This window comes from Pseudopipra pipra, chromosome 4, assembly GCF_036250125.1.
Source record: "Pseudopipra pipra isolate bDixPip1 chromosome 4, bDixPip1.hap1, whole genome shotgun sequence".
Classification (NCBI taxonomy): domain Eukaryota; kingdom Metazoa; phylum Chordata; class Aves; order Passeriformes; family Pipridae; genus Pseudopipra; species Pseudopipra pipra.
The window spans coordinates 18,831,715-18,856,425 of record NC_087552.1 but is presented as its reverse complement, the minus strand read 5'-3'; positions in this window follow the sequence as shown (position 1 = coordinate 18,856,425).

Here is a 24,711-nt window from a genome sequence, read left to right as displayed (position 1 = left end):
TTTTTCCTCTACCTACATGTCATGTTACAGCTATACAAAAGTGGTGATAAAGTGCCTGACCCCCTAGTCACAGTAATAAACCATTAGCCCCAGGAGTGAAGCTACTATCTCAGGGGCTCTGGAGTAGTGTAGTGATTTACCTGGTAAAAAGTGAGTGTCCTAAAGAGTACAGAAGAGAATGAGTTTCTAGGAGGCTTTTTCTTTGGCTGAAGGCAGGTTTTTTTCTGCCTTGACTTTCTGCTCTGTAGTGCATCCTGCCTAATACCTTTCAAGCTGTGTGCCAACTCTCTGGCCTTTTGATTCAATGTCAGTCCCAAGGGGTGGAAGTGCTTTTGTAAAGTGCCTTTCAACTCACAGGAAGCTGAGCGGATGATGTGAGCTTTTGGAAAAGTCTGGAGGCCTGGCCATGCATACTTAACTCTGTCTAATTGAAGGAGCTCGGCACAGCAGATTGTGTAGGTAAGCTGATTTGTTTCTTGTCTGGAAACAGGTGCTTGTTTAGAACAAAACCACTGACATAAAATGACTCATTTTTTAGTACTGTGAGAAATGTGACAACACCACTTGCCTGTATATTACTAATAGAGATTGAAAATCAATGTGAATAAAAACCTAAGCTCCAGTAAATCTAGATGTGGTGCTTTGAAATATCAGGGGAGAATATGAGTTTCTCAGCTTTAATTCTTAAACCTTAAATACAAATGAAAATATTTCAAGCTCAATTTTTTCCCTGATGTATATTCACATATGTATAATGTTTCTGTACTGGTTTATAGTACAGAATTCTGTAGCAGTAATTTCCTCTGTGACATAAGTAAACACAGAAGGGCTGAGCAACTGTGCATATAGATACATACACGCACATATATATATATATTTATAGAAAGACACACAGGTATGACAGAACGCAAAAATTTAGAATGCCATCCACAGATATTTAACTTACTTAAGTAACTGAAGTTACACAGTACCAGGTAGCAGGAATTTGATCTGCCCCAGAGGAGCTCAGAGCTGCTTCTTGAGAGCCTAGAACTCCCCATTTACAGTGGTGTTGGGTATATTTTGTGTCAGCATGTCACACAAGGCCAATCTGCCAGCTGAGACAAGGGGGGACAATTCCCTGTGACCCTACCCATTTCCTAATCTCCCTACTCCTAAGCCCTATTTGCTAATTAGTGGGCAACTGTGTGGGAAGCTGCCAGTCGTGCTGCACCCTGTATCTATGAAAAAAGTCAGAAATGTGAGGTTTAGGTGGAGTGGTTTTAGGTTGTGTCCTCAGCTCACTCACACAGTGTTGGAATGTGTTATGAACACAGAGAAGAAAGAAAACCAAGGCAAGTGGGGGATACCACTTGGGGCAATGTGTAATTGATCTCTAATGCATGTGCCTTATTGTAGTAAAACATCATAGAGCAACACTCCATTAGCAAATACCAGGGATTTAAGATGCCTCCTATGTTTACTTTTAGATTCTCTGGAGTGAAGGGGACAGTCACCCGCATGAAGGATTCTGCACCTGATTAATTTAATAGATTGCATCAGGTAAAAGTATATTTTTTTTCTGCTTAACACATGAATTTTAAAGAAATTTGTGTTGTTTGCTAACCTGAGGACACAGAGTACCATTTTATTAATATCTGTAAATCACTTGCTCTTTAGAAACCCAGAGTGCAAAGGGAAAATAAAAAACTAAACAAATCCCAAGTGTTTTTAATAGTCAGTTATTTAAACAATTTTCCAGCACTATTAAATCCCACAGGTTCAGGAAAGGGAAATAACTGAAATACAGCTTTATAGTAGGGACTTGCAATGTTACATGGGGGATAGTGAGCAGAGGGGATTTGTCTTTGCCTCTGATATTTGAGCTGTTAGACTCTAGGAATGACTGAAAATGACACTGTGCTCTACAGATATCAAAAGAAGGATGCAAAAGCAATGCATTACTTTTTCCTCAGAATTATAATGAATGAATTCCTTTTCTATCCTCCACATTAGTTTGCAAACATTTCATAGAATCATAAGGATCATCAGGTCCAACTCTTCTTCTTGAAATGTTTGCATCATTTTTTCTGCAACCACAGATGGGAGCAATTGAAAATGCTTGTTATCCCATCTTTGGTTAAGTTAAAGGTAAGTTAAGTTTTTTGGTTTTGTTTTGGGGGTTTTTTTTGTGGTTTTGGGGGGGATTTAGTTGGTTGGTCTGTTTTGGTTTTGGGGTTTTTTTTTGGTGTGGTTTTGGTTTGCTGCTAGGACATGGCAAGTTATTTTTGATGGGACCTTACCACATGGCAAAAACTTCTCCAGATATATGATTTACATGAGATGCTGCAGACCATGATACTTCTTGTTAAACTTTCACACACAGTTTTATGTTCCAGCTTGGAATAACTGTGAAAATGGCGTTCTACTTGCCATATATGTATCTATTACTGCATTAAGTTTTTTGCACTGTCTTCACATAAAGGCATATGAAGCAACCAAGTTACAACTTTTATGGCCCTCCATGTACTCTCAGCTTTCATTGTCTCAGATTCTAAACTATCTAAGAAGGAGAAACTGCATACTCATGTAATCTGTCTTATCCTATTTTATCCACTGTACTGTGTACCAGAATAATACCATATGAAGCAAGTATACATGTTCCTTCTGCTACAGCTGACAACAGTCAGAAAAGGGTCCTCTCCCTTATGTTTCTATTTCCACCAGAAGAGGATCTCAAGGGACATCTCGTTCTTTCTTGTGCAAACCAGGGGTAGAAAGGACTCTCAAGCAGAGATGTAGAGCTCTGCCTCAAGTAGATGCTAGTACAACTGCTGTGGCTGTCTAGCTTGGTGTAGGAAGGCAGTGTGTGGGAAACTATTTGCAGAAAAGCACAAGCAATTTTACTAGATCTACAAAGTACAAAAGCAAAGCTATATATGCTATGCTACTTTCTATCAACTACTGTTTGCATACACAGTGTAGAGTAAGAAATCCCACCATTCCTAAAACCATGATTTGTCCTGTTCCCACAATAACCTTTCACAATTTTACACATCAAAAATACTTAGTTGAGGTCCACAAAGCTTTATGACATATGCTTATATGTTTATCTCTAACCCTTCTTGTCTAAGCTGCCCATCCCTAAAACTACCTTGTTGTGATCCTTCTTTTCAGTCTGTTTTTTTAACATTTTTTTTTAAACTATTGCTTTTAGCTTCTCCCTCAGTTAGGTTTGAATGATGTGATATATTTCATTATTATTGCTTTTAAGCTCACAAAGGTAATGAATGTATGCAGGAACAAAACTGACTAAGAAAAATGAAGTTACTATGGGAACATACATTACAATTGAATCTGCTGTGACATCTGAAGAACCTCTAGGAAATGCAAAGAGACATCCTTTCTTGTAAGAATTGCTTGAGTTGATCTTTACTCTCGTTTTTGGGGTCAGATTCTGCGTCATTAAATCCTTCTCCGGATTTCACCAGGAATACTCTGTGAGTACACTGGTAAAATCTGCCACAAACGGTCTGGTGTTGTTTTTCTGATCCATACTAGCTGTGAATCAGACCTCACATTCTTTTCAATTCAGCAGTTAAGTGAGCAATTTTTTAGGTTTGGATTTGAACTGGATTAATTCTTCCATTCTTTCTCTGGTTGTAAAAAGAGAAGTCATAAAAAAGAATTTCAGAAATTAATTGAAAATTATGGTGATTAAAATCTGCGTAATTTAAAATAAAATCCCTTACTAGCATACTAATGCATGATAAATTCTCTCTACATAGGAAGACAGAGATCTGCAAAATACATTAAAGTGACCAACCAGAAGAACTCCCCAGCTCACCAGAAGAGGAAGGGGAATTATGATTTAGTATCTGTTGGTTTTTGTTTTGTTTTCTTTAGTTAAGTTTTGTTTTGTTTTTCTGAACTGCTTAACTACTCCTGATCCAACTCTCTCTCAGATAAAACTTAAAATTTCATTGTTACCTAAACCTATGAGATTAAGTTTTCCTCTTCATCCCTTATGTCAGCATTAGACTGTGAAAGATTAAAGACGTGAGTGGTGTTTAGGAGAAAGGGATTATTTTACACAGAGCTAGGCTGCAAACCAGTGCTCACTAAAGTGTAATTTTAACAAAGGGCGATTACATTCAAAAGCCACTAAGACTTTTAAATATGAGTAGAGCCATAAATATAACTTTTTTAAAGGCACTTTTTGCTAGAAAAAAAGTAAGGTGAAAAACGCCGACACTCCTCACATATCTTATATTGGTGAAGTGTTTCAATCTTCGGAGAGAAAAAAAAATAACCATTTGATAGTTTTTGAAATTCCTGAAGCAACATTTTTTCGGATTCCTTTTTTCACTAAAAAAATATGGAATTTTCATTTCAATTTGAGATCAAATTTAGAGATTAATTCTGAGAAGACTTAATTGCAAAGGATTCGCAAATTGACTTGTCAGAATATTTGAGCTTTCTAAATTTCTATTACCCCATTGTAGAAGTAAGGATGGTTCTGCTACACAGAAGATCTGTTTTTTGATTTTAATTTTGTACCCTGCAAAGCAATAGCCATTTAAAAATATAGTAACATTAAATCCTTACTCTATAATTACAATGATTGGAAGAAGTGTTTGGTCCTCTGAACTTATTAAAGAAGCCATATTCTTAAATTTCTGAAAAATTATTGAATTGCTGAATTATACGTCTACTTTTTTTTACAGCCTTGATTTCCTCAAGTAATTATAGTCAAAGTTTTACTCCCTATTGTGCTGCTGGAACTAGTGTTAACTCCAGTTTCAAAAAAGGTTAATGACTATGAATATTTTCCTTTTATTTCACATAATCCTTTTCCAGTAAGATGTTCTGTACCTACATAGTCTTTGTTTTCATGTAGGTAAACCTTAAAATGCAAACTGCCAGCAAAAGATAAATGTATGCAGGCCCTATGGCAGTCTGGTGGGGGAAGTATTCAAACCCACCACTAGGGTGTGTATCCCAGATGATCTTTTTCTCTCTTCAGAGCTCAGTTCTAGCAATTAAATTTTGTCCCTTACACAGTCTTTCTCCAGGCTGGGTCTGTCTGCTACACCACTTCAGACTGCCTTCAGTCTGCTGCAACCTCACTTCAACAATTTAATTTTGTCAGCCCAAAATTTTGCTCTGAGCTGGGGTTTTCTTCTGCCTCCATGTCTTAACAGCTTCACAAGGTGCTTGTTCTCAGAGAGCAAGGAAATAAAGGTTTGAGGAAAAATATCATAGAGGAAATGACTGTTTCCAGCAATGACTTCCCTGACAGGCGTCTGCCTTTTACTGTAGCCAAGTTCTGCCCCAAGGAGAAACATCTCCAACGTGCTTGGACTGACATGATAGGGAAAGCAGCCATAGGTTCTTCCTCCCTCGCTGCTCTCCCAGCTACTGCCAGGTAATAGATCCGTTGTCTTGTCCACATCCTTAAGCACTGGCCCAGGCTCCCACTGGTGTTTCAGATACAGACTGCATCTATTCTCTGTTTCTATTAAGGTTAGAAACACACATTTACTTACAGATTCCAGACATGATGACTATCAATGTGCAGATGAGTGGCTATTTTCATCTGCAAGATACTAAGAGAATTCCCAGTTTGCCCAAGCAGAAAGACTGACCGAGTTTTCCCCTCTGATCCCCAGAATAAAGAACACAAAAAAGTAAAAAAAGCCCTGAAAACAGGTTCTTAACTCTTTTCCTATGGATGCCACTAGCAACTGATGAAAATTTTTTTGTATAACTGTTGTTCCTGATCACAGTAACACAAAACCCAGTGTTTCAGGCAAAATACCATGAAATTACAGCACAGTCAGGAAAACATTCACTTTTTTTTTTCATCATTGCTTCTCTCCATTTCAGTTGTAATGTATATAGTCCGAAAAAGCTGTCATCTATCAGCCTAAAGGAGCTGTATGCATGTCTTACATCATCTTTTGGATCAAATCACACTTGTCTCCTTCTCCTACTCCTCCAGGCCTGCATTTTTAGGAAGACTGAAGGGCAAAGAGGTTAAGATAACATCTCTGCTCCAGTAACATTGCTCATCCCTAACCTTGACTATGCAGCAGTGAAGGTGAGGTAAAAACTTCATAGCATAGGAAAGGTAAGTAGAAATCTGCTACCCCTTTGCACAGACTCAAACACATTCATCTGTGCAGTAGACATGGTGAGTTTGCCATACCCAGGACAAATATCACCACACTTCCACATATCTCCTGAATACTCACAGTAAAGTTGTGTGGCTGAAAAGTTATGGGAAGCAAGGCTTCTTATTCCCTTCAGCAGGAGCTGATGGAATGTGCAGGTAATTGAACTCTGACTGTCCTAACCCAATCTGATATCAAATTCTACCTGCAGAAGTTTTGCAGAGACAGTCTGCTTAGCATTTTTGGCTTTCACACATGCCAGACAGCAGATGTGTAGCCATAGACTTTAATATGGATAACCTTAGTTGCTTCTGTGTTAGTCCATGGGGTTACACTTTCCTTCAGGACACTTCAACCTGCTCCAGTGTGGGGTCATCTATGGGGTGCAGCCTGCCTCACTATGATCTTCACCGTGGACTGCTCCAGCACATGGAGCACCTTCTCCTCCTCCATCTTCACAGTTCTTGGTGTCTGCATAATTTTTTCTCTCGCTCCTCTTTCCCAGCTGCTGTCGCACAGCAGTTTTTCTTTCTTAAGAAAAAGAACCCTTTCTTAAATATATTTTTCACAGAGGCACTAGCACTGTCGCTGATAAGCTCAGCTTTGGCCAGTGGCAGATCCATCCTGGAACCAGCTGGTGTTTGCTCTGTCCAACACTGGTTGCTTCTGGTGTCTTCTCACAGATACGCATCGTTCTGTTGGCAGGACATATGGTTGTGAAATAAGGCAGATGTTCTGCATGTGGCTACATGGCTGGGCAGGCACATGGATGCAGTAGCTAGCCACACAATCTCTAGATGTCTGGTGGCATGAGCACAAATGTGAATTCCCACTACTGCTCCTGTGAGAATTGCACCTAAGGGTGCAATCAGTAGGAATTTTGACCAAGGATATGTCAGAGCCTGTGCCTCAAATATTATTTTCTACACTGTTATTTTCTGTACATAGTATTAATTCACTGTCTCATGGAAGCTCTGTGTACCTAAGCAATAGATTGGATTCTGTCCCTTGCTAAGATGATACTGAAGACTCTTTACAGTCCCTTGACATTTTTTCAGCCTTAATAGATACCTTATGAGTTATTTCAGTCTTCTAATGCTCTGCCAGGATAAAGAGAATTTTCTTTCACTGTCTGGGCTTCTTCCCTTCACATCCTTTTCAAAGCAATCCTTACTCAATATATTGTTGTCACGTTGCATGTGTGAAAAAAGACAACCAAACATCCCCACCCTCAGACTTACAGCCATTTCTAGTGAGTGCCTCAATAACCTTACACAGTTACATTTTTACGGAAGGGTGTGGAATGTTCACTGTTATCAAGGAAGTAAGAGCTGATGTCTGTTTGTGTTTAGAGAAGGATTTTCTTCTGGGCACATGCCAAACTATCTTCGACAGCAGCGAAAAATTTTACCATTACAATTGCGTGATTGTGGTCCTTTACAATGGAATCAGCATAAACCCTCTAGAGACCCATTTCAAAGCACTACATTTTTATACAATAATCTGATTTGGAGCTATCACCAGCTGAGGAAAAACTACATAAAGATTAACACGACATCCTGTGTTAATGAACACTCCCATGGTCTGACTGGGAACAGTCAGCTAACTGCATTTGTCTCGACATATTCCTACAGATCTGAGGGAAGCCAAGAAAGCAAGAAAGACTGAGCTCAGGGGAACGCATTGTTTTGTAACTGAAGTCAGCAGAAGTTAATCTGCTATCACAGATCAGGTCCACATGAGCTCAGATGATAATTTCTTCTGAAGCAGTGTAGAATATTTTTTTAAAGATGAAGTTATGAGATGTTTCAAGGAACCACATTTTTGCATGCTTTCAGTCTTCATGGTTTCTGTCATGCTAGATTTGGATTTTGCAGCCTGTTAGAATGTAAAATATCATTTTCCCTGTCTTTAGTTCATTCCTGTACCACATCTAGTATCTATAAAGGCAATCTGATACTGAGTCTACAAATCTCGGGCTCAGCATTACAACTAATAGCTTCAGAGCATGCAGGAAGCCATCTCACAACATAATCTAACTGCTTGCAACAGCATAGAGCAAACATTCTACAATGCAACTGAGATGCCCAAAAATATCATACCCCAGGGAAAAATAAGATAATTGGAAGATACTAACAATGTCAAGATTTTAAAAACCAGGAACAACATTTCTATAACTACTTAACTGATTTATTTGACTCACATACTCACCTACTCCTCGAAGTCCCTACAATTGTTATCTAGTGACCAGCAACAGATCCCAAACCTCTGTGTAGCTGTCAGTAGCTCTCCCCTCATCCATCTGATGCTCGATGCTGTTGGATTCTTCCTGCATGCAGAAATGAAGCCTCTCATAGGGTGATGCTGCATTTGAGGCAATGATCTGGACCAGAACCTGAGCCACACTGAAAGAACAGAGACCCTGAAGCTGAAGAGAGTAGGATCCTTCCTGTTCTGCATTGGATTCAGCATCTTTCACTCAATTTGCAAAAAATTTTCCTGGAAAAAGGACCAGGTTAACGTCCTCACCTTGTGTATTCCTGCTTGCTTGCTCTTTGCTTGTTTGTTTGTCAAAATTATAGCTGTGTGAGGCAAATATTTCTCAAAGATTAAAATTGTATTCAGGCCATTGTTGTTAATAGCTGTTTTGAAGGCGAAGAACCTCACTCCAAAAGCTTTGTGACAGAGAAAATTTTCTTATGCTAAAATGAGCAGAACTGGAATCCCTTCTTTGAAGTATCATGGTGTAACACCTGCTGTATCAATGTGTGTCAAGACCAATCATTTTTCAAACAGATACTCAATGAAGAAGAGAGCACCAAGAGCCACGGCTGCTTGAAGTGACAGACTTCAACTTCAGCACAGTCCTGATTTAATGCAAACATATTTCCTGTTTCTGGCTGTCACCAATTCTTGTGGGAACAGGCTGGTATCATAGACACAGCATATAAAATCACAAGCCTTGCCACAGTGCCTTGAAAGATAACAAATCATCAGCATATCAGCGCAACTCGTCAACACACAAGATCGAAGATGCATTGTTTACATTCAGGACAACTAAGCAGTGAGTCACCGTGAGTGTGGTGAATGAGGGTGAACATGAGCAGCACCAGAAAAAGATGGATTTGCCTCAACAGGCAAAATATTGGTTGTAAAGTGACAACAAGGAGAAATGAGATAATGAGCAGAGACAATTTAAATTGAAAATAATATTTTTATTAATACTAAGAAGACACAGTATACTCTGTTACTCATAGGTTTGAATTAGCAAATGGTTAATTTAATGTTGGTTTGCTGTGTAAAGGTAGCTTTGCTACTGGCTGAGTGGCTCCATTTTTTAGGGCTGAAGGAGAGATTTTCAAAAGAATACTTTTATGTGTGCCTTAAAAAACAGTCAGATACGAAAAAGTTTTTGTCAGATATACGTGTCAGAAACTGCTTTGGAAAAAATTGACTTTCGGTATTTTTCAGTACTTTTGAACATACTACCAGATGACAGACTGAGATGGTTTTGTATATTTAAATCATCATGAAAAATATCCTACAAAAGTGTCATTTTGGGTCAGTCTCAGAGTTAGTTTTTTCTTTCCTCCTTTCTTGTTTGGGGTAGACCTACTTCCTGATTCTCCATACAGGACCTTCCACTAGACTTTTTCCTCTTAGTCTATCAGACAAAATTTTTGGAATCGAGAAATAAGCACATTAAACTTAAAAATGCCAAAATAAGCTTCAGTTAAAAAGTTGTTTCTACTTTTTTATTACAGGAACAATTTAGCAAACCTGAGACAAATTTTGGAAACTTTTCAATATTGAAAAAAAGATTAAAAAAAAAAAAGTAAAAAAAAGCTTGAATTGAAAAACTGAGCCCAGATCTAGTGTTTAAGTGCTCTCTTGGGTTGAAGCCAAGAAGGTATCATGCTGAAGGTCACATACAAAGGGGTAATACTATAGCTGAGTAAGGAACCAGACACATTCTCCTTGTCTGAATGCATGGACTTCCCTAAAACACACTCTTTTGTCAAGTGCCTTTGCAGAGAGAGGGACAGTCAGGCTACATTTCAGTTGTACAGAAAGCCTGGACACAGCAACCATCAAAATGAGAAGAAGGAAGAGCCAGAAGGCAGCAAGGTTGCCCACAGCATGGAAATGGAGGCAAGAACTAGCACCCATTCTCCTTTGTCAGTGTTTACCATGAGTTCTTCTCAGAAATTCCTGCTTCAAAGCTTAGGGATATAAGTGACCAGAGCAGTACTGAGCACATAGCAAGGGCTCCCTAGGATGCAACTGGTAGCTGTCTCTCAGGACTGTGCAGTACAGGGGTTAGGTGTCCAGAGAAGTTAGTTCTGATCCAGGCTCTGATTCTGACTTCAAGTAGCTCTGCTGCTCTCTGCTACTTGGCATGTCCACTTGAATGAGTAGATTTTCAGGCTCAGTAATCTACCTGCATGGTTCAGGTCATCACTACTTCATCTAGTCACATGGTTTTGGGAGGAATCAACAGGATCTCCACAGACTTCAGCACGGTCCTTCTCAGCACTGCTAGATGGAAAGGACAAGTGTCAGGGTCACAGAACAGCAGGTCAAGTAAGCAGGAGGATGGACTGCTGTAAGGGAGAAAAAAAAAAAAAGGAAGAATGTTTGTTCACAGAAAAACAAGAGCAGAGAGATGCCTGGGAGTTGAATTTTTTGTCTCCTCTCTGGATAAGGCTACCTTTCTCTCCTGAACACACACTGATTTTTGTTGTCAAACAGCCCTTAGCAAGTGTTATCCTGGAGCTGGTAAATTCTATTAGGAATTTTCCCCTTTTTATTTCCAAAAACTACTGACAGTTTCTTTCAGGTGCCAGAGTACATCAAATCCCATCCCTAGGATCATCAGCTAGCTCATACTGGCATGGAGTGAGAGATTGTCATGAGGCATGATTAGAAATTATGATAAAGATTTTTGGCATGCCATTCCTTTACATTCCACTTGCAATTAATTATGTCCAAGCCTACCAGATGTGATGAGGAGTACACTTTTGCAGGGTAGCATTGGCTTTTCTCTTGACATATTTACATTAAATTTAAGGGCTTTCCTTTTTTAAACAGGAAAAAGAGGATTCTTTGGGCCACAAATGAGGCAAGCAGTCTTTCTCAAAACGTGATATTCCCAAGTGTGTAGTCAAACAGTGAGAATGGTTGTCACGGTAACACAGTTCAGCTTCTGTTTCCCCAACTGGATGATGCAATACTGATTAATTATGCTCATGTTGGGTTGGTGTATTTAATGGATTTATTTAAAAAGCTGCTTTTCATGGACACTTGTATAAATTTTATCTATGACTAAGAAGTAGATGAAAAGGCATGTGAATAAGGTCAAAGCAAAATTTTATTCTTAATTTTTGAAAATATCACCAAATTTTTCTTCATTAATTCACCAGTTCATCCCAAGATAGAAGCCTCAAGTGAGATTCTCAAAATAATTTCCTACCATTACTCAGCATCTTACATTGTTGTAAAACTTTTTTTTCTTACTTCAATAATTTTTGGGATATTCCTAAAAGCATTTCAGAATGACCCTGGGAAATACCTCTGTAGACAGTGGTGAAAGTTTTCTCTAGACTCATCCTGAAGACTACTTTTAGTTGTGTGTGATATCATTTCATCTTAGAGAACCAAAGTTAGTCATCTTCAGTTTACTTCTGTACCGTAAGTTATGCTTTATCAGTACATGAGTCTAAGAGTCACTAGACTCCAATAGTCCCCACATGAACAATGAATCCCACATATATTTAAAGAAATTTAAAAGATCTCCAAATGCGGAGAGGCCTCTTGGCATGAATTCCAGCAACAGACATCTAAGTGCTTCAGAAAATGCCACCTGCACATACTGCGCAGTTTCAGGAGCCCAAAGTCTTCACAAAGTGAATAATTTCAAGTATCTTATGTTCTCTTCAATAATGAAGTCTGTGTCCATGAATCCACAACCTTCACAGCAATTCATCCTCAATTATAGTTACTCCTATTGCATTATCTTACATTTCTGCGCTTAGTTCTCCCTTGCTTGCTTGATACTAACATCTCAACCACCAAATAACCCAGGTTGGAAGAACTCTGGAGACCTTGAGTTCAACTTGCTCAAAGCACAGCTTTTCCAGTCTTTTCTTCTCTTGCAGAGATTAGTTTCAAAACTTTCCAACAATGGAGACTTCACAGCCTGCTCCAGTGCTCAGCTGCTCTCACTGCAAGGACCTTTCTGTTATATCTATTAATTATTAGCCTGTGCTGCAATGTGTAAAGCATTGCTTCTTATGCTGCGTACCTCCAAGAAGAGTTTGGCTTCATTTTCTGTATAAAGTGAAAACTGAGTGTTCATCTAATCAGAATCTCCTTCCCTACCATGTGTCTTCACAGACATTTTGAAAACTGAGGTGATTACATGGTATTATTAACATTCAGTGTAGTAATGACACTGCAGAAAGACGGTCTTCTCCCTTAACAGCAAATCTAAGCACAGAGGTTATTTACAACTTTTATCCCATAGAGAACTTTTATTTCTTCATGGAATCACAATTGACTTAAAAGAATTCTTGAAGTTTTCTGCTTCACAGTAAAAATATTCCTAAATATAAATATATGCATAAGATAAGCATTCATGCTGACACAAGTGGGTTTTTCAAGGTATCTTATTAAATCTAAGCACATGTTTAACTTTTATCTGACCAGAAGCAGCTTCGTAAATTTTGATTTATTTTTTTTCTGCTAATTACTTCTTGCAATTCAGTTCATAAGTACCTAATGGAAATCTTTAAGAAGTGACCTGATTTTGCTAAGGTGGAATATTCTGAACCATACACTGCCACTCTGTTTTTCTGAAAAATGTGTCTTGTGTTACGAGTGTGTATCAGCAAGAAAGTACAGCTAAGGCTCGTGGCCTTACACTTCATTTTTGCATGTTTTTTTTTTCCTAACGTTTAAAATCATGCAGCCTTCAGTATGACCTTAAAGTTGGGAAGGGAGGAATAGTTGAACAAGCTTAAGAGTGAAGTTTTCATCAAATCCCCTCAGCAAAACTGTTCATTTGAAATGTGCTTATGAAGAGAAAATTGAGTTTTGGTCTTGGTTTTTTCTTTGCTTGTTTGTTTGGTGTTTTTGTTTTTTTACTACTTGGGTTTTCCAGGAAGTCTTTCTGTACTGAGTGTACAGTGAGATCAGGTATGACAGCTGTGAATGACAAGCTTTAGAGGCACAGTACAAAGTGTGTCAAGGCAAATGTGGGTGATCTTGCGATCAGCCTGTGCCTTTGAAAATCCAACTGGCAAATAGCTGGACTTCTGGGTGGGCTCCTAGCCCAGCCAGGGTGGCAAATAGCTAGCCCTGGGTGGGCTCCTACTTAATCTCACTTTGCTCACAGAGTGGCTAACTGGAAAGTTTATGTGTAAAACCTACTGGATAAAGAGTCTTTCACACTACAATCATCAGAAAAAATTATTTTTCATTCACTGTAGGAGAGTGAATTAAAAGGTACTGCAGAACTGGCTCTTCCATTTTACGTGTAGAGAGAAGAGCTTAACTCACACTGAAGTGGTTATGAATATGAATTTTATGGACCATATTTACGGTCTAACTGTAGTCACACATACACAATTTCATATATGAGTTTCTGTAGGGTTTGCATAGGGTTTAACTAGACCTGATCCTCATCTGGAATGAACTGAGCTAACCAGAGTGAAGGACACATGATTTGCAGACAATTGAAAGTCTGGCCTTTTCTGCTTAGAAGTAAGGAAAGATATATCCTCCCCCCAAAAGGGAAACCCAGCAAAGTAAGCTGTAACCACCAGGTTGATTAAAATATTGTGTCTTGGAAAACTAGGAGCAATTTGGAGCCCCAAACACACTAACAATTTTCCCTGTGAAACAAAGTTTCCCTTTGTTTTAAACCTAGTGGGTTGGTATTCAAAGTTTAAAGTCAAAACGTTTTCAATACTGATCTCTAATGTTACCCAGATTCCTTTGGAAATTGCCTGTCTCTTCCTTTAGACTCTATATACTGTTCTGAAACTAAAAACTAGTGAATACAGCCACACTTTGACTCTCAGTTTTTTGCAAGCGGAAGCTCCAACAAACCAAGACAAGTTCCCTGTCTGGCATAGGCGCCCTCATTTTCCCTAGAGTGTTTTGGGTTGGAATGGAAAACTTCATATTGACATCACATTTGTGCAGGATCTCTTCATTATGAATGATCCTAGAAGCTGCACCAATTGCTTCTCTATCTGCTAGATGCCAGTGGCAGCACTGATTTGTTAGTGCCTTCTCTGAAGTGCTGTGATCAAGGCACCAAGTCTTGTAATCACTTAGAGCCTACAACGCCACTACCTTATCTTTGGAAGATGCATATTCCCATGAGAAGCCCTTGTTTTGTACTGTTAATTATTGTTAACAATGGTCTGCAGATGACTCTCCTTTTATACAATTTCTTTCTTTGTATCCTTTTTTTTTTGGAACCTGACAGATGCATTTGGTTTAAAATTGATACATATTCCAATACTGATCAAACACAGCTTTGATTTCCCTTTGTTCCCTTCTTCTCTCTATCACTGGTTCAGTTACATTTCAGGAATGATGAATAAGGCTGGCTGGAAACTAATTATAAAAATGCAAGTTGGAAGAAATACAATTTGTACCATTGTCCTTTATCTTTCAAGCAGCTAAAATGATCACTAATATTTCATAAATGAAAGGGAAAAATTAAGATACAACTGTTAGAATTGGGCTATATTATAAATAATGGTTACTAGGGAGATTTCAAGAGAGCTTAATTTGGGAACACAAGAGTCTTTGAGAGGAACTGAGCTCTGTGCTCCTAAATTCCCCTGTGATAGCTCTAGAAAAATATTCCCTTAAGTCATTAGATCCCTTTAGAAAGTACAGTAGAAACACAGAGGGCAGTATCTTGCTAAGCCATAAGTCCGACCTGATTCCTAAGTGACCGGGGCTTGCAAACTGTTGCCTTTTTACTTTAGCATGATACAACACGCTACAGACATACCTGCCCCTTCGCTTATACAGCTACTTTTCCAGGACATATTCTTTTTCTGAACTGGCATAGGTTCTGGAGACCTTTCTGTTTCTCTGTTGCAGCTGATCCTCTTGCTTCCTTGTCTTCCATCCCAGGTCCTGCCACTGCCTCCCAATTTGCCCTTGTCCCTCCACAGCTGCCTTAGTACTCACCTCACATTCTGCTTTACTCCTGCCTCTTGTTCCAGCAGGAGGTCCAGCATAAGAGACTCAGCAAAATTAATTCATTTGGGACCTACTTTCAGGTCTTTTCCTCCAGTGCTAGAGTGTTTCAAATGGTGAGTCACTATTTCAGCCAAAAAACAGTGCCACCAGAAAACAGTGTTCCTACAGATTTTGGCTCTTATCATGCATCATTATTGATTTCTCTGCTGCTTCATGTTGATTCATTTCAACTGAAATGTGTATTTTTGATATAAAATAATTCACTGTTGCCTCTATTTTAGATCCATAATTTGAGAAAATGGCTTGAAGTAATGAAAGGCACTTTTGAAAGCCAAGGCCGCTTTCAGTCTAAGAAGGCTTGGAGAGGATTTCTTTGTCTCATGGCTGTCACTGTCAGTTCATCAGCAGGAAAACTTTCTTTCGTCAGATGATAGCAAAGGTATACCACAGTCCATGTCTACAGCAGCAGGATCAATGCCTACCCTCCCTGCTGTGCCCATCAGAGATGTTCACAGCCCACCCACAAGCACAGCCCCACCCTTCATCCCACTCTGCATCTGTAGTCTGTGCTAGCACTGACCAAAGACCTCCAGATCCCGAGAGGACCCAAAAGAGATATTGTATGAAGGAATATCAGAAGAAATCAAACATACAGCAACATTTCTGTCATATATTTCCCAAACTCCAGCTTCCTGAGCTGGATGTTGTTTTTATGTCTAAGAAAGCCTCACGGTGTAGTTCTCTTCATTAACTTTTCCTGTCTCCAGGAAAAATTCCCTAAAAGATTTGCAGCCAAGCTTTGGCCAGGAATGCCACACACAAGAACTGCCTCTTGTTTTTAATCTATCTCCTGCTATTTTTGCCTGACAGTCCTCATTTCTCTCCTAAGAGACATAGTGAGTAGTCATTTTCCTCTCCACTTACATCAGGGGCACTTAAGGAATGTCCAGGAGCATAAGGACAAACATTTTAAAAACTCATAAATTAAGAAAACTGAGAATCCTTTAAAACAAGAAAACAAAGTTTTCTCACAGTTTCACACATACTTCAAATGAACAGTGCGATGATGAAAGAACAGTCTCTTGAGTTGGAGAGGAGTTGTAGTCCTGCACATCTAGGAGCTGGCTGCATTTAGCTTTAAATGAGGCTCTCTGGAAGGGTCTATGGCTGATGAACATTACCAAAGCCCCTGCATACTGTTTGTGAGTTTTCATGTACATTAAAAAGTGATAAGTTGGCTGCCTACTGTTCATATTTTTGCATCAGATGGTTTTGTCTCACATCACGAGAAACTAAATGGTTTTAGTTTAAAACAGATGGCAAACTGTTGGCAGGAGCTTTCAGAGGCATCAACAATTGTAAAGTAAAGTAGGACTCATAGGACAGATGAGAAATTAAATACCCAGTGCTAGAAAGTGACCTGAAATTAAATCCAAGGTATAGGCCATCACACAGCAGGATGTCAAAAACTTTCCTACAGATCTGCATTCTGCAACTAGCTCCTGTCTCTTTCAAGGACAGAGCAAAAGTCCCAATTTGAAAGAAGATTGCCTTTTGGAGAAAAGAAATTCACATCCAAGTCTGTATCAGGCTATTTGCATGTTTCTCACAGACTGTTTCAGACAGAATTCCTGTCTCTTCTGAGACAGGTGAGAAAAACCCCTTGGTACGACAGAACAGCAGAGACAAAACACCGCAAAAGTAATTTTTAGTAATAAAAGACAGTCTGTCAGCCTATCAAACACAAGCATACACAAGATACTCCTGAAAAACACACACATCTATGTTGTGACCTGCAGTTCACCTGCCTGAAATCCTGAGTTAAGCATCTGGCTTAGGAAATACTTCTGTTGGATTACACTGGTAGGTCAGTAGGCACAAACATGCTGAGGGGTTATCACAACTGGCAAGACTGAAAGCTTTGCATTTCACCTTGCCTCAGTGCAGTGTCCTGGGCATGGGGGCTGTTCTTCCTCTGGTGTAGGAGCTGCTGCTGGAATGAAGAGCAATCCCCCATAACAGGGAGCCTGCCTACAGGCTATCCCTGCTGCAGATGAGTCTGAAAGCTGCCACATGAATATTCTTGCTGCTTAGAAATGGAAGCACAGGCCAAGAGCTGTTCAATTCAGTCTTGAGAAAGCAAGTCAGCCAGACAGGCAGAGTGACAGCTGCTATATGCCAGTTGAAGCTGGCCCCACAAGCTTTTGTCACAGAAGAACACTGTTCCTACATGCCAGCTAACTCATCCCTATGATTAAAATCATTGTCAATCAACCATCATCCCAAACCATCTTTCTAGCATCCCTATTTATCCCTTTATGACACCCTGAACTTCTGATCACCCTGAGCTGTAGTTCTCATCCTTCTGGGAGTCCTGAATAACTTCAAGAAGACACTAATTTTGAGGAAATCCAAAATAAAAGCTGGACCTTTACTCCTTCTATAGACACTGTCAAGTTAAAAATTGCTTTGTGTCACATGTAAGGTTTTTCAATACTTTCAAAAATTCCCAGGACTTCAAGGCTTCTCTTACTCAGGAAGATAGAAATTTTCTTCTGCATAGATATATTTTAATTATTACCTAGCTAGTAAAAGTAAAGAAGGAGAAAGACAGTCCTTCCTGAAAAGGGTAAGGGTGCATTCAGTTTCTCCCAGGATCCGTCAGTCCCTTTTCCTTACACTTTCTCATAATTCTCTGGGGAGTCAAAATTCTTCTGCTGATGGGCTTAAGATGACCCAAATGCTTTTGAAACCAGGCATGTTTTTCTTACACTGTTTGTCTCTCCATGCATAGCTCTTTTCATAGCCCTCCTGGACTCCTTTATACAGCACCCATGTCTTCTCAAATTCTTTAAAGAAGAGTCATGATTAAGTCAAATCATTAAGTCAAATCAAACCCAAAGCATTTGGGTTTCCATTTTCATGTGAATGATTATGTGCCACTGGTTTAACTGATTTGGCTATTATTTTTTTATGCATCACTGTGATGAAATTTTATTATGACTTAAAAAAGTTGCACTTAAGACAATGTTGACCTAACATTTTGATTTTTCAAATTCTTTTGTGTCCAAGGTTGTTAGATATAAGTCATCTACCTGGACTTGTGTGAAGCATTTGACACTGTCCTGCATGACATTCTTGTCTCTAAACTGGAGAGACGTAGATTTGATAGATAGACCCCTCAATGGATAAGGAATTGGCTAGGTAGCTGCACTCAGAATTGCTGCAGTCAATGGCTCAATGTCCAAGTGGAGGCCAGTGACAAGTGGTGTTCCTCAGAGGTTGGTATTGGGGCCAGCACTGTTTAATGTCGATGACATGGACGTTAAGATTAAGTGCACCCTCAGCAAGTTTGTTGACAATACCAAACACAGTGGTGTGGTCGACACACTGGAGGGAAGGGATGCAATCCAGAGGGACCTCAACAGGCTTCAGAGGTGGGCCTGTGCAAACCTCATGAAGTTCAACAAGGCCAAGTGCAATGTCCTGCATAGGGGTCAGAGCAATCCCAAGCACAAATGTAGGTCGCGCTGAGAACGGACTGAGATCAGGCCTGAGGAGAAGGACTTGAGGGTGCTGGTGGATGAGAAGCTCAGCATGTTGAGGCAGTGTGTGCTTGCAGATGAGAAAGTCAGCTGTATCCTGGGCTGTATCAAAAGCAGTATGACCATTCCACTCCGCACTGATGGGACTCCACCTGGAGTACCCCATCCAGCTCTGGGGTCCCCAGCACTAGAAAGTGTGGTAGATTAAACTTGGCTGGATGCCAGGCACCTACCAAGCTACTCTATCACCCTCATTCTCAACTGGACAGGGAGAGAAAACAAGGTGGAAAACAACTAGTAGGTTGAGATAAGGCAGTTTACTAAAGGAAAAGCAAAAGGTTGCATGCACACAAGCAAAGGAAAAAAACCCAAATATTTTATTCTCTACTTTCCACCAGCAGGTAATGTCCGGACACTTACTGTGAAGCAGGGCTCCATCACACATAACAGTTGTTCAGGAAGGCAAATATAAATAACAAATGCCCCCCCCCCTTTCTCCTCCTTAGCTTTTATATCTGAGCCGACATAATATGGTATGGAATATCCCTGTTTTTAGCTTGGGATCAGCTGTCCTCATTGTGTCCCCTTCCGAAGGTTTGACTGCCTCCAGCCTGTTGATGGAGGGGTGGAATGCTGGAGAGACAGCCCTGATGCTGTGCCAGCACTGCTCAGCAGTAGCCAAACACTGGTGTGTTATCAACACCTTTCCAGCTACCAAAGCAAAACACAGCACTGTGAAGGCTTTTATGGGAAATTGAATTCCACCTCAGCAGACCCAATACAGAAAGACATAGACCTTCTGGATAGAGTCTACAGGAGATCCACAAAGGTGATAAGAGGGCTGGAGCACCTCCTCTGTCAGGACAGGTTGAGAACTGGGATTTTTTTACCCTGGAGAAGAGGTGGCTTCAGGGAGACCTTATAGCAGCCTTCTAGTCCCTAAATGGGGCCTTGAGGATGGGGAGGGCCTCTTTTTGAGGGAGAGTAGCCATAAGACAAGGGGTAACGGCTTTAAACTGAAAGAGGGCAGGTTTAGATTAGATATTAGGAAAAAATTCTTTATTATGACAGTGGTTAGGCACTGGTACAAGTTGCCTGGAGAAGTTGTGGATGCCCCACCCTTGGAAGCGTTAAAGGCCAGGTCGGATGAGACTTTGAGCATCCTAATCTAGTAGAAGGTGTCCCTGACCATGGCAGGGGGTTGGAAGTAGATCTTTGAAGGTCCTGTCCAACCCAAACTATTCAATCATTCTATGATATACTTGCAGTACTACACTGCTGAATCTTTCAGTCTCTACTAGAAAAATGCTTCAGTCCTAAAACTTTGCTCTTTTATGTTCTTGCTCTCCCTTTTCCTCATGCAGTCATCTCCAAAATACAACACTGCTTATATCTGCATCTCCAGTATCCTACTGCTGGAAGAAATTACATACAGTAAAAACCCATCTTTTCTTCTTGTACAGACATGCTGACATTTGCTCAAAACTCTCACATGTTCATACAGACAATGAGGAAGCCAGCAGAACCATAAAACCTGATATAATAAAACCAAATTGAAAAAAAATGAGATTAAAATAATCCCTTTCTCTGTATAGTTCCTGAGATGGTCTTCCATTTTCATCTCTCTTTCCTCTTTGTTCCCAAATTGACTCCAGTGAACACCAGTCACCTCAACCTGTTTGGAGAATTGTTCAACCAGACTTGTCCTCTCTGAATTGTATGCTTGGAGCCTTTTCTTGTTTGGTGAGAGTATAGAACAGAAGAACCTATCTCCCAAAAGGCATAATCTTCTCTCCACATGCTGATCCAAGAAAGTAGGACTCCAGAAACCAGTGCTTACTGCTGATGTCAGAACTTCCTTTACAGTGACTTCTCCTTTACAGAGAGCAGAAATAAGACCATGACTTCTTGCCAGATAGTCAAATCCATAGAGAACTGAAGGCTGTCTACCACTCTTTTTGACAGGTAAAGGTGCAGACCTAGGACCTAGAGATAAATCACAAGTGATTTCACTGAAAAAAAAAATATTTTTTCCCCCCTGTTTAAATCTTGGAGAAGGTAGCTCTCACAGTGCACATACAACAAAGCAGTTTGATCTGGCCTGTGCTACAAACCATCTTGACAGTTCCCAAACCCTCTTGGAACAGCAAAACTTAAAGCAAGCTCTTTAACCTAACATCAGACTGAGCCTACAAAAGGATGTGAATCCTGCTCAGTTTCCAAACCAAGACAGTTTAAACCTGGGGTTCCTTAAAGTACTCTGGAACCCCAGTGATTTTGACCTGAACTTCCAGGATACAAAAAAAACTAAGGACAAATCCAGTTTGCAGAATGAATTTTAGTGTGATTATGACTTTGCCAAGTTCAGCTCACCACATTCAGGGTGCAACCTGGGCTACAGACTCTTAATTGCCTGACTTGGGGACAAAGGCAGGCTTAGGATAAATCACAGTGAAATACAACAGAGGATTTTGGGGCAGAGTACTGCTGGTGGGATTAATACATGTACACTATCCCTGCAATTAAAAGCAGCCATCCTCCTCCATAATGCATGACCACCTTATCCAGGCATTAGTGCATCCTTCAGAAGAGGTATCACCCCCATTTTTGCAGAAGGAGCACTGATATGAGCATATACCAGGTCCCTACAGTAGGCAGCTGATTCAGAGGGGTGTAAACTGTGCTAAATTCTCACATAAAGTCAGAAAAACATGAATTTTATTTCTGAGGATTTATGACACTTCCATCACAACACCCTGAAGCACACTGGATGTACACAGCGAAACACACCATCTTTAACTACCATCAGGTGTTTCCTTTTACTTTTAATTGGTAGTCTGCAGAATTCTGGTATATAGATTGCCTCTGCACAAATGAGTTTGGATCTAACTGAATTTTGTGTTTTTCCTCGAATACCTGGAGGTAACCTGGCATGGACACCCTGTGGTATGAATTAACATCTATTATCCCTATCACTCTACTTGATTCAACCAGCAGAACATTTAAGTAAAAAGGTTTCTTTGGAGTTTGGAGCCTGTCTAAATGCTGCAGGTACTTTCCGTATTTGTTTTCCTCCATGAAAAAAATGCATCCCTGAATGATAAATCATTTTGAAAAGTGACCAAACAGCAGATCCACCTTTGTTCATTAACAAACAGCATTGTCTGGGAACACAGGATATACCAAACTGCATTTGTCTAGGTTAGTTCCTTCTTTTTAAGGACAGCCATCCCTAGATACTTCAGACAGAGGTGGACAGAACTAATGCAGGTAAAGGCAGGCAAATTTACCTACACATTGATGCTCCCTGATCCAACAGATTTATTTTGTTGCCCCCCTGTAGGGGCCAAAAACTGTACCCTGTCCTACCAAGTGGGAACAGTAGGGTGGGAAGCACAACACAAAGGCAAGTGTCATAGAATTATTAATGTTGGAAAAGACCTCCAAGATCCTTGAGCAAACTTTGACTGAACACCACCATATCAACTAAATCAGAGTTGTAAGTGCCATGTTGAGTTGTTTCTTGAACAATTCCAGGGCTGACTATTCCACCACCTCCCTGGACAGCCCATTCCAGTACTTGGCAACCTTTTCAGTGAAGAAATTCTTCCTGAGTTCCAAAGTGAACCTCACTGGTGCAGCTTGAGGCCATTTCCTCTAGTCCTGTCACTAGTTGCCTGGGAGAAGAGACCGACCCCCACCTGGCTGCAACCTCCTTTCAGGTAGTTGTAGAAAGTGATGAGGCCTCCCCTGACTACTCCCAGGCAGGAGGACAAGACATGCCATGGGGAAAGGGGGAACCACAGCCAATCTCTCAAAGACCCCAGAGTGTGGTGATTAGATTTCAGTTACATGACTGGAACTACCAGAACTTTGTCTGCTGCTGCAGGATGATTTGGAGAGTTCCTTGGCTGAAGCCTTTTTGTTCTGCTCCTGAGCCAGAATGAACTGAGAACCATCGTATAAATTGCAATCTCTCTGTTCTAGCAAGAGAGACAAAAAGACTGTATATCTTCATTGCTGGCAGAGAGAGCAGGAATGATATGGCATGAAACGTTTCAGGGCTTAGTGATTAGTAATGAAGCTTATGTGTTCATCACATATTAAAGTAGTAGTTCCACACAAGAATAATTATGACATGAAGAAAATAACTAGATGGAGGAGAGAGAGATCAAAAACCAAGCTATCACAAATCCTGAGATTGCTGAGAAATCAGGTCACTTTGGATTAGGAAAAAAAAATTAAAAGAAAAAAAAAGGACCCCCCCCCAGGATCTTGCTTTATTTCATGCCTTTAGAGGTTCAGGTCATCAAGTTATTCATAATCATAACTAAACATTACAACTTTCCAAATTGCTGTCTATCTAGCAGTTCAAACATAAGACAAAGAGGCTGTGAGCATCACCTTACTGAAAAAAAACACAAAGCAAAAAAATTTTCTCTTTGATGAGAGGAAAAATTCTGAAAAAGTGGTCATTGCAACATTGATTTTTCATTCTGAAGAAGTTTCTCATTTGAATTCCTTGCTATCTTTGAGATACCCGCTTTGCTGCATATGTTTTACTATAGTAAAACAGTAAAGAAAGATGAAATGAAAAGCAACATCAGGAGACAGTCTTTCCTGTACGTGGTTCACACTTTGCTGGAAAAGAGAATTCATTTCATGTCAGGAAAGGGCATGCAATCAGCCCCAAGAGCATTTAAGAAGGCAGAGCACAGAAAATAGCTGGGGGTCTAACAGCCTGTAGGCCCTGTCAGCATTGATTATCCATAAAGGAGATGTGATAATATAAGAGACTGCAGTGTGCAAACCACCTCTATTTTCTTGATTACAGTATTTACTAAAATACTTGGTTAGAGAGAAAAGCAATGGAAATTGAGCTAGGACTGAAAAGACTATTCAACCTTTTTATTTTTTGTGGAAACAAAATTTGAACAAAAATGATAAGATACAGAAAGCTGTAATTTATCTTGAGTTCATCAACTTAACAGCAATTGCTTAAGAAGTAGATGACATATACTTTCATAGGGGATAGTATAATCCTGGAACATGAACTTTACACCACTGCAAAATTTACTTATCTATGTGATGTGCCAAAGAGTCAATCTCTCTAACCCAAGCTCAGGACTGCAAGTTTTACTTGACCACACAGTTAGAAAAATACACGCAAAACCCCTTTGGTGAAAAAGCCCATTCATGGGAAATTGTCAACAACTGTTATTTACCTGGGTATGGGCCTTGAGCTTTCTATTGTACATATGAGCTCACCTTTCCACTCAGGGTTTCTCACAGGGCAATGCTCTCTAGGCCTGGTGATCTGGTAAAGCCAGGGATGTGAAACAAGCAGCTGATTTAAAACAAAATAGTTTTGTGGCTGGCAAGAATTACTTTTGAATGGTTCAGAAAAATCAGAATGGGTTAAATATGAGCAGAAACATTCTCCAGCTGACCTCAAAGAAGGATTTTTTTTTTTAAAGGGATTTCTGTACTTATTTTGCATTTAACACAGTGTTTGAACCAGGTAGCCAGCAGTGGATTTGTAATCATGGCCTTATTCCTGGCACAAAGTCCTCAGAATCAGGACAGGATCTTCCTAGGTCATGCAGCACCACACTGCTTCCTCTCAGCTGAGCGGACCTGATCTGATGCTACACTTGTGCTTTCAGAGCCAAACTATTTGAACTGGATTAGTGCATTTTTGTCATGTGACTGCTGTATTTCTGGTCTGAGGAGGAGGACTGCCTGTGCTTTAGTCCTTAGCTAAACTTTGCAAAGGCTTTCCT